This window comes from Panthera tigris, chromosome A1, assembly GCF_018350195.1.
Source record: "Panthera tigris isolate Pti1 chromosome A1, P.tigris_Pti1_mat1.1, whole genome shotgun sequence".
Taxonomy (NCBI): Eukaryota; Metazoa; Chordata; class Mammalia; order Carnivora; family Felidae; genus Panthera; species Panthera tigris.
In genome coordinates, this window is record NC_056660.1 from 212,592,660 (window position 1) to 212,608,461 (window position 15,802).

At 41.5% G+C, this 15,802-nt stretch overlaps 1 protein-coding gene across 4 annotated transcripts in view; it reads right to left on the reverse strand.

Moving 5' to 3' along the window:
- The window catches only part of LOC122230421 (PDZ domain-containing protein 2-like), a 122,985-nt gene that overhangs the window by 38,552 nt on the left and 68,631 nt on the right, over positions 1 to 15,802 (reverse strand). The window contains exon 1 of one of the 4 annotated variants that reach the window (XM_015544397.2): positions 14,776 to 14,914. The exons of the other annotated variants lie outside the window; for them this stretch is intronic. The gene's annotated coding sequence lies outside the window, so the exon portion shown is untranslated. Of the gene's footprint in view, positions 1 to 14,775; positions 14,915 to 15,802 lie in introns of those variants that run through there. 4 annotated transcript variants of the gene reach the window in all.

Here is a 15,802-nt window from a genome sequence, read left to right on the forward strand (position 1 = left end):
GTGCTCTGTCTCACTCTGTCTCTCAAAAATAAATGTAAAAGAAAATTTTTTTTTAAAAAAGAATTAAATAGCACTGTTGGTGGGAATGCAAATTGGTGCAGCCGCTCTGGAAAGCAGTGTGGAGGTTCCTCAGAAAATTACAAATAGACCTACCCTATGACCCAGCAATAGCACTGCTAGGAATTTATCCAAGGGATACAGGAGTACTGATGCATAGGGGCACTTGTACCCCAATGTTTATAGCAGCACTCTCAACAATAGCCAAATTATGGAAAGAGCCTAAATGTCCATCAACTGATGAATGGATAAAGAAATTGTGGTTTATATACACAATGGAATACTACGTGGCAATGAGAAAGAATGAAATATGGCCTTTTGTAGCAATGTGGATGGAACTGGAGAGTGTGATGCTAAGTGAAATAAGCCATACAGAGAAAGACAGATACCATATGGTTTCACTCTTATGTGGATCTTGAGAAACTTAAGAGAAACCCATGGGGGAGGGGAAGGAAAAAAAAAAAAAAGAGGTTAGAGTGGGAGAGAGCCAAAGCATAAGAGACTGTTAAAAACTGAGAACAAACTGAGGGTTGATGGGGTGTGGGAGGGAGGGGAGGGTGGGTGATGGGTATTGAGGAGGGCACCTTTTGGGATGAGCACTGGGTGTTGTATGGAAACTAATTTGACAATAAATTTCATATATTGGAAAAAAAAAATTTTTAAAAATTAAAAAAAAAGAATTAAATAATTTTCTGATTAAAGATAGCAGATTTCCTTCCTTTTTTCCCCCTCATGGGAAGCCACACTCAAATGACAGAGAAGAGATTTTAAAATAACAGACATCATCCCACAAGGGTTCAAAGAGAACAAAAGACAAAAGCAACAAGACTCTGGAAACCAGTAAGCACGACTATGTGCTAACGGATCCAACTTGAGAAAACGGAATTCTAAAGCTGGGATTGGAGAAAGCTACAAAGCGACCCAGTTTGAACAAGAGGTCCCCTGGAGGCTCAGGAGTTGCCAATAAAGGGTCTCTGGAGGTGTGGGGATGTCGTTGTGAGGCTGAGGCAGCGGGGAGAGGGGAAAGTGCCTGACACAGGTACTTAGAACGGATCTGATTGTGAGGAGACTCCCAGGTCTCAGCACTGACCTGGACAAACTTTGGTGTGTAAGAGAATCCCCTGGAGAGCGAAGAAAGAATGCCCAGGCCGGTGGAAGTGGGGCAGGCCCCACAGTTCATCACTGCCCTGGTCCAGACAGAGCCGAGCTGCAATTACCGAGCTTACTCTAGAGGGAAGGATGGAGGCTCCAGCTGCACCACAATAAGCTGTCAGCCAAAGGATGAGGGAGGGTGGTGATCACGCCGCTCTCTGTCGGGCACATTGGCATGTTAACCAGCAATGGCGGAAACCTGCCTCACTCTCGGTATGAACGAGAAGCACCTGCACCGCATGCCAAGTTAATGCAACTTCCATTACTAGAGGTCGTGACATGGGTTGCGCCCAGAATATATCAATAGATCATGGACATCAGAGGTGGTTTTTCATGATGCAAATAGAAACAACAGTATGTACATATGTATGTATGTGTGTGTGTATGTATGTATATATTTTAGACAGTTGACTCTTTTTTTTCTTTTAATTCTCAGGTTAGTTAACATGCAGCATAGTCTTGGCTTCAGTAGAACCCAGTGATCTCTTACATATGACACCCAGTGCTCATCCTGAAAAGTGCCCTCCTTAATGCCCGTCACCCATTTAACCCATCCCCACGCCCTCATCGACCATCAGTCTGTTCTTCGTATTTAACAGTCTCTTATGGTTTGCCTCCCTGTTTGTATTTTTCCTTTCGTCTCCTATGTTCATCTGTTAAGTTTCTCAGATTCCACATGACTGAAATCATATCTTTCTCTGACTTATTTTGCTTAGCATAATACCTTCCAGTTCCATCTATGTTGTTGCAAATGGCAAGACTTCATTCTTTTTCATCTCTGAGTAATATTCCAGTGTGTGTGTGTGTGTGTGTATACCACATCTTTTTTTTAATGTTTATTTATTTTTGAAAGAGAGAAAGACACTGTAAGTGAGGGAGGGACAGAGAGAGAGGGAGACACAGAATCTGAAGCAGGCTCCAGGCTCTGAGCTGTCAGCACAGAGCTCAGTGCAGGGCTCGAGCTCACAAACCTAAGATCATGACCTGGGCCGAAGTCGGCTGCTTAACCAACTGAACCACTCAGGTGCCCTTATATACCATATCTTCTTAAGCCATTCATCAGTTGATGGACATTTGGCTTCTTTCCAAATTTAGCTATTGCTGATAGTGCTGCTATAAAATTGGGATGCATATGCCCTTCCAAATCAGCATTTTTTAAACATTTTTTAACGTTTATTTATTTTTTGAGACAGAGAGAGACAGAACATGAATGGGGGAAGGGTCAGAGAGAGAGGGAGACACAGAATCGGAAGCAGGCTCCAGGCTCCAAGCTGTCAGCACAGAGCCCGACGCGGGGCTCGAACTCGTGAACCACGAGATCATGACCTGAGCCGAAGTCAGACACTTAACTGACTGAGCCACCCAGGCGCCCCCAAATCAGCATTTTTAAATCCTTTGGATAAATACCTAGCAATGCAATTGCTGACTTGTAGGGTAGTTCTATTTTTAATTTTTTGAGGAATCTCCACACCATTTCCCCAAGTGGCTGCACCAGGTTGCATTCCCAACAGCAGTGCAATAGAGTCTCCTTTCTCCACATCCTTGCCAACATCTGTTGTTTCCTGAGTTGTTAATTTTAGCCATTCTGGCAAGTGTGAGGTGATATCTCATTATGGTTTTGATTTGTATTTCCCTGATGATGAGTGATGTTGAGCATCTTTTAATGTGTCTGTTGGCCATCTGGATGTCTTCTTTGGAAAAGTGTCTATTCATATCTTCTGCCCATTTCTTCACTGGATTATTTGTTATTTGGGTGTTGAGGTTGGTAAGTTCTTTATAGATTTTGGGTACTAACCTTTTATCTGATATGCCATTTGTAAATATCTCCCATTCCATCAGTTGCTTTTAGTTTTGTTGACTGTTTCCTTTGCTGTGCAGAATTATCTTGATGAGGTCCCAAAACTTCATTTTTGTTTTTATTTCCCTTACCTCTGGAGATAAGTCAAGTAAGAAGTTGCTGTGGCTAAGATCAAAGAGGTTGCTGCCTGTTTTCTTCTGTAGGATTTTGGTGGTTTCCTGTCTCACATTTAGATCTTTTATCCATTTTGAGTTTATTTTTGTGTATGGTGTAAGAAAGCAGTCCAGTTTCATTCTTCTTCATGTTGCTGTCCAGTTCTTAGCATCATTTGCTAAAAGGTCTGTTTTTTTTTCCATTGGATACTCTTTCCTGCTTTGTTGAAGATTAGTTGGTCATATATTGTGGGTCCATTTCTGAGTTCTCTGTTCTATTCCACTGATCTATGTGTCTGTTTTTGTGCTAATACCATACTGTCTTGATGATTACAGCTTTGTAATATAGGTTAAAGTCTGGGATTATGATGCCTCCAGCTTTGGTTTTCTTTTTCAACATTACTTTGGTTTTCTTTTTCAACATTACTTTGGTTATTCGGGATCTTCTATGGTTCCATACAAATTTTAGGATTGTTTATTTATTTATTTTTAAGTAGGCTCCATGCTGGATGGGGGGCTTGAACTCATGACCCTGAGATCAAGAGTCGCATGCTCTACTGACTGAGCCAGCCAGGTGCCCCAACAGTGTTTATTTTTAGTTTTTTAGAGTTTTGTTTATTTTATTAAGGGTTAATTTATTTGAGAGAGAGAGAGAGAGAGAGAGAGAGAGAGAGTGCGAGCAAGAGAAGGAGTGGGGGAGGGGCAGGGAGAGGGAGAGAGAAAAAAATCCCAAGCTGGCTCCACACTGTCAGTGTGCAGAGCCCAATGCAGGGATTGAACTCGCGAACTGTGAGATCATGACCTGAGCTGAAGTCGGATGCTCAACCGACTGAACCACCTAGGTGCCCCCAAAGTATTTATTTTTAAAGGGATAAATTTGCCTTAGAATGATCTTATAAGGGTTATTATGAGGATTAAATAAAAATGCACTTGAGAGTACTAACAGAATACCTAATGTGTATCATGAAATTATAGTGAGGGTTCAGCTCAAACAAAACACCTCAAGCTTTCTCCCCACCAAGTCTCATGGTGCCTCTAGATCTGATGACTACATAGACTCTGATTATAGCTCTAGACTGCAGAGATAAACATTTCAACTTCATACCTACACAAGGGTGGCACATTTAATGAATGAACAAAGTAAAACAAATGGGGACGCCACAAGAATATGCCTGCCATCTTGCTGAGTTCAAGATGAGAACAAAGCACCATAAAATTACTGCAAACTTCTAAGAAGACAGTTTCAAATGCATGTACCTGGAAATGCATGTTTTTAGAAATCAGGTTTGCACAAGACACCAAGGAGGATTTGAGAACATGCGGTGGACTTACAATCAAAGCAGAATCAGTGGAAGAGAGAAAACAAAGGAATATGTGAAGATTTCTTAGAGGAAGAAAGAGGTTTCCTTAAAGGAAAAACGGAGATCTTAGACAACAGGCTGTGCAGATATGAAGGGGAGAGGAGACTGTGAAGTCCAGGAGGCCAGTTCCTAACCACAATTAAAGTAGATGTCATAAAAGTGGGGAGCCACTGTAGTTTTTACTAGAAGGGAGGGCGTGACGGGGCCTCAAGAAATCCATCTGAGAAGAAGAGGCAAAACCACAGGGAACAGAATGCAACAATACTTCTATGGAGATCTCAGGCCCAGAGAACAATGAGAGGTGATTTCAAAACTGCAGGGCTTGAGTAAGAGGATTTGGGACAGCTGTACCAAAGAGGGATCAGAAAGTTTGGACAGATTTAAAGGTGAAGGGTGAAGAAGCCCAGGAAGAGATTTAAAAATATTTCTGGGTAAATTTTAAAGGGACTAGGTTATTTTTGTTGGCCTGATGGAAGTGGCCTAAGAAATGTATGAAATTACATTGTAAAGAAAGCAAACATGAGACATAGCAAGGGGAGCCAGGCAGGATGATAATAGGCCAGAACTGGATGCTGGTCAGATGGGAGAATATTTCCTGTGTGGAATTAGCCAACTCAGAGGTGGTGGTGGTGAAGATGCATTTGAACAATGGATACTTTAGTAAACAGAGGACTCATTGATTCCATGTCTTTCCCAATGATGAGCCCCACATGACAGAATCTAGAACAGTATTTTAGAGAAAAAAAAAATCTAGGTCAGAAAGCAAAGGGACAGAAGAAGTATAAAAAGTACATAGACTCAACAAGCAGGGCTATGAAAGAAGAAAGGAGTCCATTTAAACAGCAGGTTAAACAAAACTGAGTCTTCCCCAAAGGAGATGGACACAAAACACTAGAGGCATATCCAATTACTACCCCAAAATATGTAGCAGGAAGCAATGTTACTCAACCCTTAGAACATTCAAAACCTGAGGAAAGACAAATCTCAAGGAGCAGGTGGCAGAAGTATTAGCCCTTACTAGCTCATTAGGGTCATAAGCTTCAGAATCATCAACAGCACGTCTGGTTCATGAATCTACAGAAGGTGTTTTTCCAGCTGAGTAAATGGGGAAGGGAAGACACGGCTTTATCTAGTCTAAGCACTTCTAAGAGGTGGTGGAAATGGAGAACGTGGCCCAGGACTGGAAATGCCTGCACCCGAGATCACAGAGGATCTGTCCGATGCATGATCCACACGAAATGCAGTGCACAGGGAGCCTTCCACTTTCATCTCAAAGTGCAAATGCAAATCAAGAAGATCCTGAATATAAATGAAAAGTACTATAAGTAGGACCCTGTTGATCTTCCCCATCCAGACTGGGAGGAAGACTTCTGCCAGTTGAATTTAAATTCATGGTCATGGATTCCAAATAACTGCCACACACTGAGTTGTATTTAGAGAAGCCAAGAATATTTTCATCAGCTGTCCTTTACTTGATATGATTGGGTCTCTGCTATGGGCTGCAGGGTTCTCCATGGGTCTCTCCCATTCCTATGTGGCTTATGAAAAGAGACATAGGCTGTTTTTACTCTAGATTATCTATCTTTTCAAGGATGTTTGTAAACAGCCTTGAAAGTCAGAGACAGTGTCTCTGAAAGAAAAAGCAGGTTTGTTCATTGTCCAGTATAATAAAGATAACATCTCTCTCTGGAGCAAAGGGTAGTCAGATTTGCTCCGAGCCTGTCATAAAAGATTCAGGTTGCCAACAATCAGGGTTCCTTAGCCATGATATAAATCCACTGTATGAACATCTACTCAAGTCCCTCTATATCATTCCCATAGGACATAGAGGTACAGGAGGAAATTATGCAAACATGACTCTCTAAACTGGGATTGAATCCTAAACTGGGATTGGAGAAAGCCAAAAGGTAATTGCTGTGCCATGAGTAATAAAGTCGTTTGTCTCTGACCCACGAATCTCCTGTCTTGTGCCAGCATCCATGAAACTGTAGTGTAAAAACTCAAACTTTTAAAGGTTCTTGATGTGGTCTTTGGCAAAATTAAATAAGGTCCTGGGAACAAAATTTTGCCTGGGACAACTGTCTAGAAGCGAGGGATTGGCTCATTTTTCTAAATGTCAAGGGTAATAGGTCCATTTTCTCTTTGTTCATTTACATTTCATTAAAAAGGAAAGCACACAAGAGACTTGCTGTCCAACAAATTCAGCTTTCTTGGAGCTGAAAGAGCCACATTTGTTCCAGTGAGAAATCGCCCAGGCTGCAGATGCTGAAGAGCACACAACCTCTCCCCAACGTCAAGAATCTCATTTACAAAAAAAAAAAAAAAAAAAAAAAAAAAAAATCTCATTTGTGAAGATGGAGCAAAATAAGGAATAGGAGAGGTCTAAGAAGGCCATTAAGTGCTTTGGTTTTTAACTCAAAAAGTGAAGGAAACTTAAGTTTGGATGTTAGTTACTTTAGATTTTAATACCTTTATATTATGACTTGCAAGGGGATTTCAATTTGTTGGCATTTTACTTGTTTGAGTATCATGATTATGTTGACACTGTATCTCTTTGTAGCACCTCTGAAAAGCTGCACTGGACAATGAGGCTAGAAATAATTGCGTATGAGAAACAGCCTAGGGATTGATTTTTAGCTTCTGGCAAATTTCATTCTTCTGGAGGTGAGGAGCAAACCATCACTGCCTTAGATACAGGCCCCCTGGGTCCCAGTTAAACGCCTAGTGTTTAGAAATGTTCGGTAACTGCTGTCCAAAACATTTATGAGATCTCCTTAAACACACTGTGACTAATAGAGTGTTGGACCCTGAGCATCATGTGTCTTCCTCAGCAAACCCTTGAAGCCTTACAAACAAACCATGCAACGTGTGGCTTTTATCTCCAACCACTTCCATTGTGCAAGCAAATCCGATCCCAAGGAAAACTGCAGGAGGATGGGTTGCACCCAGTTCATGCCATGTTTTTACAGTTCCCAGCACTTGAAAAAAAAATAATCTGCAGATGTGACAGAAGACCTCCAAGCTCCAAATCCCTAGGAAGCTGTGCTGGCTCATTCCCCTGGTCAGTATCTACCGGACTGTGGAGCGTGGTGATTTCCCTTTCATGCTTCAGTCACACTAAGATTATTTTTAGGCTGCCAAAGGAAGCTCATTTTCCAAATCTCTGGGGCAGATGTTTGAGTGACCGAAGGAGAACCAGATGGCCATCAAAGAGGCCAGGGCTGGGAATGAATAGCCATTCAGAAAAAGGGAATCAGAACAACAATAAATCAGCCCGAGGTAGCAAGAAGGCTGTGAGTCGACTTCAGAAATTAAAACACAAATCTACCGCTACACTAGATTCATTGCTTCCTAACAAAGAAGACTCAGGACTGAAGAGGAAAACAGGAAAACCTAAAAGCAAAACTTGCCAGACCCCAGAACGCTCTGGTACACGTAGAATGTGTGTGCAGAGCATCAGATGCAGCTGGGGGAAAAGCAGCAGCTGACGTGGACCCAGGCGCTCAGGCTGGTGCTCTGAAAATGAAGGAATACTGTCCTTGTTCTGAGCCCATTTCTGGGTTCATCCCATTGATCATCCCCAAACAACGTGAATGGGCTCGACATTATGTTGATTATTTGGATGATTTTTATGCATACAAATTAGATTTCTTAGTCCCTTAGAAAGCTGAGGCAAAGAAATCACCTCTAAGGACGTAGGAATGTAATCAGCTGTTGGCCCAAGTTTGCCTCCCCTGTGGTGGGTCTGTATGGGTCACCCTCCCAAGGAGAGGACAATGTCCTCAAGTGACTCAGTTCTTCAAAAATAATAGGAGATGTGGATCGCAAGAAGGAGAATTGGCACATGTCCCTCCTTGGTATTGATTTCAAATTGAGGCAAGGCGAGTGCAGACATTCTCTACAAAGTAGGAATCTCTCACTCTCGCCATGTTCCATAACCTCGTGGGTGAGAAAAATGTGCAGTCTGGAGCTCTTCTTTGGCCTGTGGGCTGGCTACTAAAGACAGATCCTTGGGTCATTTCTCAGCAGGAGCTGGCTGCCTGCCTGCCATGGACATATTTCTGGGAGCAGGACTATGATATTCTTTACCCTAAACTCCAGAATGATAAAATCATGTGTGTGTAGGAAAATCTCAAAACACACAAAAAGTAGAGGTGGGTGAGCTATCAGAAAAGAAAGACATGTTAAAAGAGACCCAAGAAGCAAGAAGGAGGATTGGAGAAAGAAAATAAGGCTGAATTAAGATCCTTCCAGGGCCTTTTCTCTATACAAATGTTTTAGAAAAAGTTTTACATGATTATCTGGCTTAGAAAAATAGTAAAAGATCATTTTAGGGGAACTTGGGTGGCTCAGTCGGTTAAGTGTCCGACTTCGACTCACGTCATGATCTCACGGCTTGTGAGTTCGAGTTCTGTGTCGGGCTCTGTGCAGAGTTCAGAGCCTGGAGCCTGCTTCAGATTCTGTGTCTCCCTCTCTCTCTGTGCCCCTCCCTTGCTCACACTCTTTCTTTCTCTCAAAAATAAATAAATATTTTTAAAAACCTGAACATACCATTTAGGCAGGTTTTAGATGAAGAGTAACTGGTCATGCTGAAGACAGTATATTTTGGTGTGCTGGTAAGTTCCAGGGGGCACCCTAAGGCCTTCTGCTGCCTTTTCCAGATCAACATGAGTTGCACCCTCAACTCTTTATTTTCCAGGAATGGTACTAACTTCATGCTTATTTGCTGGTATATATTTCTAAGGGCATGTACTTCTTGAAGAATCTGAATAGAAAACTGGGGTATGCTCATGGGAGCCCACATGGGAAGCAATAGTAAGAGAGGCTGTCCCAGGATCCCACATGATCATCTATAGATGGGTTGGCAAACTGCTGCCAGGTGGCCAAATCTGGCTCAACATCTATTTTCGTAAAGTTTTATTGGAACACAGTCATGCCCATTAGTTCACTTATTCCCTGTGACCACTTCTGCACTACTAAGGCAGAGATGAACCAGTGTAACAGAGACTGTTTGGCCAGCAAAGCCTCAAATGTTTATGATCTGGCCTTTGTAACTGCTGACCTCTCAACTGTAGGAATACCCTATGAACCTCCTACCTCCCCACCGCTACCCCTATCCAAAGTCACTGTGAACAAACTTGAGAAGTTTTAGGAAGCATGACTTAGTAAGCTGAAGCAAAGGTACAGACAAGTAGAGACCTCTTAAGGAAGCTGCTACTGGAGACAAGGCTTACTGGTCTACCATGGTATTTCCTCTAAAAATATCTTTAGCATCCACACTTTATGATTTTACCTTTAAATTTCATTTTAAAATGACACTGGTAAGAAACTCATGTGAAGTAACAAGGATTCTCTTTTTAAAATGCACACTGTTTGCTCAGTGACATAGAATTACTGGCCACCATTTAGACTGGTTTAATTAGATTGCTTTATTCACAAACATACTGCTTGGAAGAAATGGAAAAGATTTTGTTTGTTGGGTGGTCTTTTTTGTTATCGATGTTAGTAGTGAAAGGGGGGAAATGACTTGGAGAAGAAGGAAGGAAGGACTTCTTAGGAGCCTGGAGTCTCACAGGAGTGGGGGGTGACTGTGGGGACCCTCAGGAGGGGAGTTTACAGCAGAATGAGGACACTGGACTTCAGGAAACCTGTGAAGAGAGGAACTAGCAAGTAAGGAGGAACAGATGACATCAAGTCGGAGGTTTCAAAGGTCAACTAAATCCTACTGAAACTATTGCTTAGGATTGGCCCTGCCTTCACACACACACACACACAAAGTGGGGAGGAAATCCTTTTCATCCTTCTTTTCTACCACCAAGAAGGCCCTGCCCGCAGAACCCAGCACTCTGTTTGGTGGGCTGGGCCTGCTCCTCTCCTCCCCTGACCAGTCAGTCACACTGCTTCCTGCCTTCCCATCTTTATGGCCACCTTTCCTGCCACACAGGCTCTGGTCACTTCCCAGTGGGACTATAGCAAAGGCCTCCATTCCTGTCTCTGCACTCCACTGCCCCTGCCCTTTTATTCAGTCCAGCTGTTTCTCTATCTCACCGCTAAAGTAACCTTAGAACACATACTCTGGGAGGAAAGTTCTCAGTTTTTCCCCTTGAGGATTGTATTTCCCCCTAAAGTCAGGAACATGACAAGGATGTCCACTTTCACCACTGTTATTCAACACAGTATTAGAAGTCCTAGCCTCAGCCATCAGACAACACAAAGGAATAAAAGGCATCCAAATCAGCAAGGAGGAAGTCAAACTCTCACTCTTTGCAGATGACATGATACTCTATATGGAAAACCCAAAAGATTCCACCAAAAAAACTGCTAGAATTGATCCATGAATTCAGCAAAGTCATAAGATATAAAATCAATGCACAGAAATCGGTTGCATTTCTATACACCAATAATGAAGCAACAGAAAGAGAAATCAAGGAATTGATGCCATTTACAATTGCACCAAAACCCATAAAATACCTAAGAATAAACCTAACCAAAGAGGTGAAAAGCTATATACTGAAAACCACAGAAAGCTTATGAAAGAAATCGAAGAAGACACACACACAAAAATGGAAAAATATTCCATGCTCATGGATTGGAAGAATATTGTTAAAATGTCAATACTACCCAAAGCAATCTGCATATTTAATGCAATCCCTATCAAAATATCACCAGCATTCTTCACAGAGCTAGAATAAACAATCCTAAAATTTGTATGGAACCACAAAAGACCCTGAATAGCCAAAGCAGTCCTGAAAAAGAAAACCAAAGCTAGAGGCATCACAATCCCGAACTTCAGGATGTATTACAAAGCTGTAATCATCAAGACAGCATGGTACTAGCACAAAAACAGACACTTAGATCAATGGAACAGAATAGAGAACCCAGAAATGGACCCACAAATGGATGGCCAACTAATCTTTGACAAAGCAGGAACAAATATCCAATGGAATAAAGACACTCTTTTCAGCAAATGGTGCTGGGAAAACTGGACAGCGACATGCAGAAGAATGGACCACTTTCTTACACAATACACAAATATAAACTCAAAATGGATGAAAGACCTAAATGTGAGACAGGAAGCCATCAAACTCCTAGAGGAGAAAGCAGGCAAAAACCTCTTTGACCTCAGCCACAGCAACTTCTTACTTAACACATCTTTGGAGGCAAGGGAAACAAAAGCAAAAATGAACTACTGGGATCTCATCAAGATAATAAGCGAAGGAAACAATTTGCAAAACTAAAGGCAACTGATGGAATGGGAGAAGATATTTGCAAATGACATCCGATAAAGGGTTGGTATCCAAAATCTATAAAGAACTTATCAAACTCAACACCCAAAAAACAAATAATCCAGCGAAGAAATGGACAAAAGGCATGAACAGACACTTTTCCAAAGAAGACATCCAGATGGTTAACATGAAAAAATGCTCAACATGACTCATCATCAGGGAAATACAAACTAAAACCACAATGAGATACCAGTTCACACCAGTCAGAATGGCTAAAATTAACAACTCAGGCAACAACAGATGTTGGCGAGGATGTGGAGAAAGGGGAACTCTTTTGCACCACTGGTGGGAATGCAAACTGGTGTAGCCACTCTGGAAAACAGTATGGAGGTTCCTCAGAAAATTAAAAATAGAACTACCCTACGACCCAGCAACAGCACTACGAGGTATTTATCCAAGGGATACAGGTATGCTGTTTCAAAGGGGTACATGCATCCCAATGTTTATAACATCACTATCAACAATGGCCAAAGTATGGAAAGAGCCCAAATGTCCATCGACAGATGAATGGATAAAGAAGAAGTGGTATACACACAATGGAGTATTACTCAGCAATCAAAAAGAATGAAATCTTGCCATTCGCAACTACATGGATGGAATCAGAGGGTACTGTGCTAAGCAAAATTAGTCAGAGAAAGACAAATATATGACCTCATTCATATGTGGAATTTAAGATACAAAACAAATGAACATAGGAGAAGAGAAGCAAAAATAATATAAAAACAGGGAGGGGAACAAAACATAAGAGACTCTTAAATATAGAGAACAAACTATAGGTTGCTGGAGGGGTTGTGGGCAGGGGGATGGGCTAAGCAGGCAAGGGGCATTAAGGAAGACACCTGCTGGGATAAGCACTGTGTATTATACATAGGGGATGAATCACTGGATTCTACTCTTGAAATATTATTGTACTATATGGTAACTAACTTGGATGTAAATTAAAATAAATAAATGAATTTTTTAAAAAAGAACAAATACTCTGACTCATTCAACTTGAAAACCATCATTGAGTAGAGTAGTTGTTAAGATAAGTCAAATTCTTTAGTCTGGAGCTAAAAGCACAGGCTGAACATCTGTGCTTTTTTTTTTTTTTTTTATTTGTTGATCCTTGAACAGGCTGTAAAATTTCCTATTTGAGGACCACTGTGGATGTTGCTTTTCTGTCCTAAAAGGTTACCTACTTCTGCGGGTGTTCCTATGGAAAGTCCATGGATTAGTCAAACACCACCCCATCCATTGAGCCCTCCCAGATTCCTGGAAGGAACGGGTCAATATGGGATATGGTTCCTAGGAATATATTATGTGGAAGAGGGGAATATGAAAAGTATAGAAATAACCGTAATTCATTACAGAATATAAGAAGTCCTGTTAAGAGAGGAAGACTGTGTCTGTTATCCCTTTGTATCTCCCAGAGTGCCCAGCACAGCCCTCAGCATATGGATGGCAGCATCAGGCTGGCTATAGTCGAGCCTGGGCTCCTAACAGGGCCTGGTTGTGGGCATTCGGCAGGGCCACATTACCAACCTCTGAGGTTGTATCTGGTCTCAGTGGGAAGAAGGTCAGGAAGAATTACAGCTTTTGATGCTGAGGAGAAGGTGTGTGTGTGTAACATGCGGGCTACCTGTCTGTCTCTACTAGCTCAAAAGATAATTCCACAAAGAGCTATTAAGTAAATATGTCTGCTGCTAGAGGAAATAAATTTGAATATTGAAACAACAGCTTAACCAAAAAATTTCTGAAAAAAATCCATCCCAGTTTTATTTTTTATTAAGTTTATTTACTTATTTTGAGAGAGAGAGAGAGAGAAAGTACAAGTCAGGGAGAGGCAGAGAGAGAGAGAGAAAATCGCAAGCAGCCTCTGAACTGTCAGCACAGAGCCTGATGTGGGGCTCAAGCCCACAAATCATGAGATCATGACCTGAGCTGAAGTTGGATGCTTAACTCACTGAGCCACCCAGGGACCCCTAACCCATTTTAAATCAGGAGGGGTCTTTCTGATTAAGTACTACGATGTGAGAAACAGAAAAATGAAACTGGCAATCAGAGAAAACAGACATAACAGAGGCTGGTCCTACTTAAAAAATCTCTTTGAAAGATAAGGGGCTTCAGAATCTTTTTTTTTTTTTTAAATGTCTATTCATTTTTGAGAGAGAGAGAGAGAGAGAGAGAGAACAGGGGAGGGACAGAGAGAGAGGGAGACACAGAATCCAAAGCAGGCTGCAGGCTCTGAGCTGTCAGCATAGAGCCTGATGTGGGGCTTGAACCCACAAACTGTGAGATCATGACCTGTGCCGAAGTTGATTGTTCAAGTGACTGAGACACCCAGGCGCCCCAAGGGGCTCAGAATCTTCACAGTCAGAGGTAGAAGGAAGGATATTTCAAGCGAAGGAATAAGAGCAAGAACAGAAGGGAGAGGCTTGGTTTTCTTTTTCTGCAAATGTCATTTACTGAGATCCCTCAGTCCTACGTAAAAAGCTTACCAAGCAAAAACAAGCAAACAAACAGCAAACAAAAAGCTAGGCAAACAAACAACATTAACAATAGGGGTGGGGAGAACACTATTAATTTTAAACAACTCCATTTCTTTGAGAAATGTCTGCCCTGGTTTCCACAGGGGAATTTCTGACCTCTTATATTTTGCTCTGTTTTTATTTCCAGGCTCTGGACTACTGTTTTGCATAAGATGTGGTGAAAAAGAGAAAAAACACCCAAAACCCTCGAAATCTTCCACTGCTCATGGAGTCATCGGGCGAGGTGTTTTTTCCTAGCACACACTGCCTATTTGTCTCACTCATCTATGCACTGTCAAAGTGGTTTTGTCATTTTCCTAAAAAAACCAACACAATAACTGGAATTGAAACTAAGTGGGGGATATCCTGTTTCTCTTAAGAGAGTAAGAATCTGACTGTATCAGCACTATCTCCATTTACAGTCTCAAAAGACACATCCATCTCAAGGATTTCTGTTACCTTAAAGGCTTAGTGAAGCTCATAAACAAATAAGACAGATTTCCGAAGATACATGGTGCACACACGAGTCACATTATCCCCTTCTGCCTCCTGCGCAATTGCCATCATATTGTCTAGGGCAGAAAAAGTTTTATTTCAGTTTCATTTCTGAACTGCCACCGTCCTCAAGTCTTAATATATTCTACTTTACATTTCAATGTGAGGATCACAGATTTAATCTCCCAAAGGACAGATAGAACTAGATTGGTGGGGGTGATCTTTATAAGAGGTAAATTCATAACAGGGGTCAGGGCTGAAAGGCATCTTGGAATACGATAATGGAGTACATAAAGACAGCAACCAACTTACTTGAAGTCATAAAGTTGCTTCATGACTTCTATGGTGTTATTTTCATAAAAGAAATTAATTTGAGGGCAAAGAAATATTATTACATGTTCTGGTGGTCCATATTTTATTTTCACTGAAATTTGAAGGAACTTTTCAGATCCAAAATATGAAAATAGGGTTGACTGCACACTATGGGGATTTCTTTGGCTGTATTTCACAGTGTTCCATGCTGAAACGTCAACCTTTGTAGATGGTGTAACCACCAGGCCCTCCTAACATAGATTCACAAGTTATAACCCCATGCTACTGTACTAACGTATGTATACACTGTGAAACACAAAAGAATCTAAAATGAAATAAAATCTATACAGGTTCTAATACTTCCCTCGCACATGCCAAGGGACTGTCTGGCATCCCCCGACTGGGTATGTTCACCCCACTTTGGAGACCACTGTGCTGAGACTGGAGAACACAGTATTTGCCTTTTTTATGCAAATCACTCGAGTTGTTTACTTCCTTGAGAAATGCAAACTGCTCGTTTAAAAGTGCAGCAGAGAGCCAGGTAACGAGTTGGAACAGGCCCCAGAAAATGTGCCACGGGAATAAACCTAATGCAAACTCCAGCAGTTTTCTGGGCAATTTATCCAGGCCAAATAATTATTCTTATCTTATTTCCCCCCCACCCATTTAAATAATCACT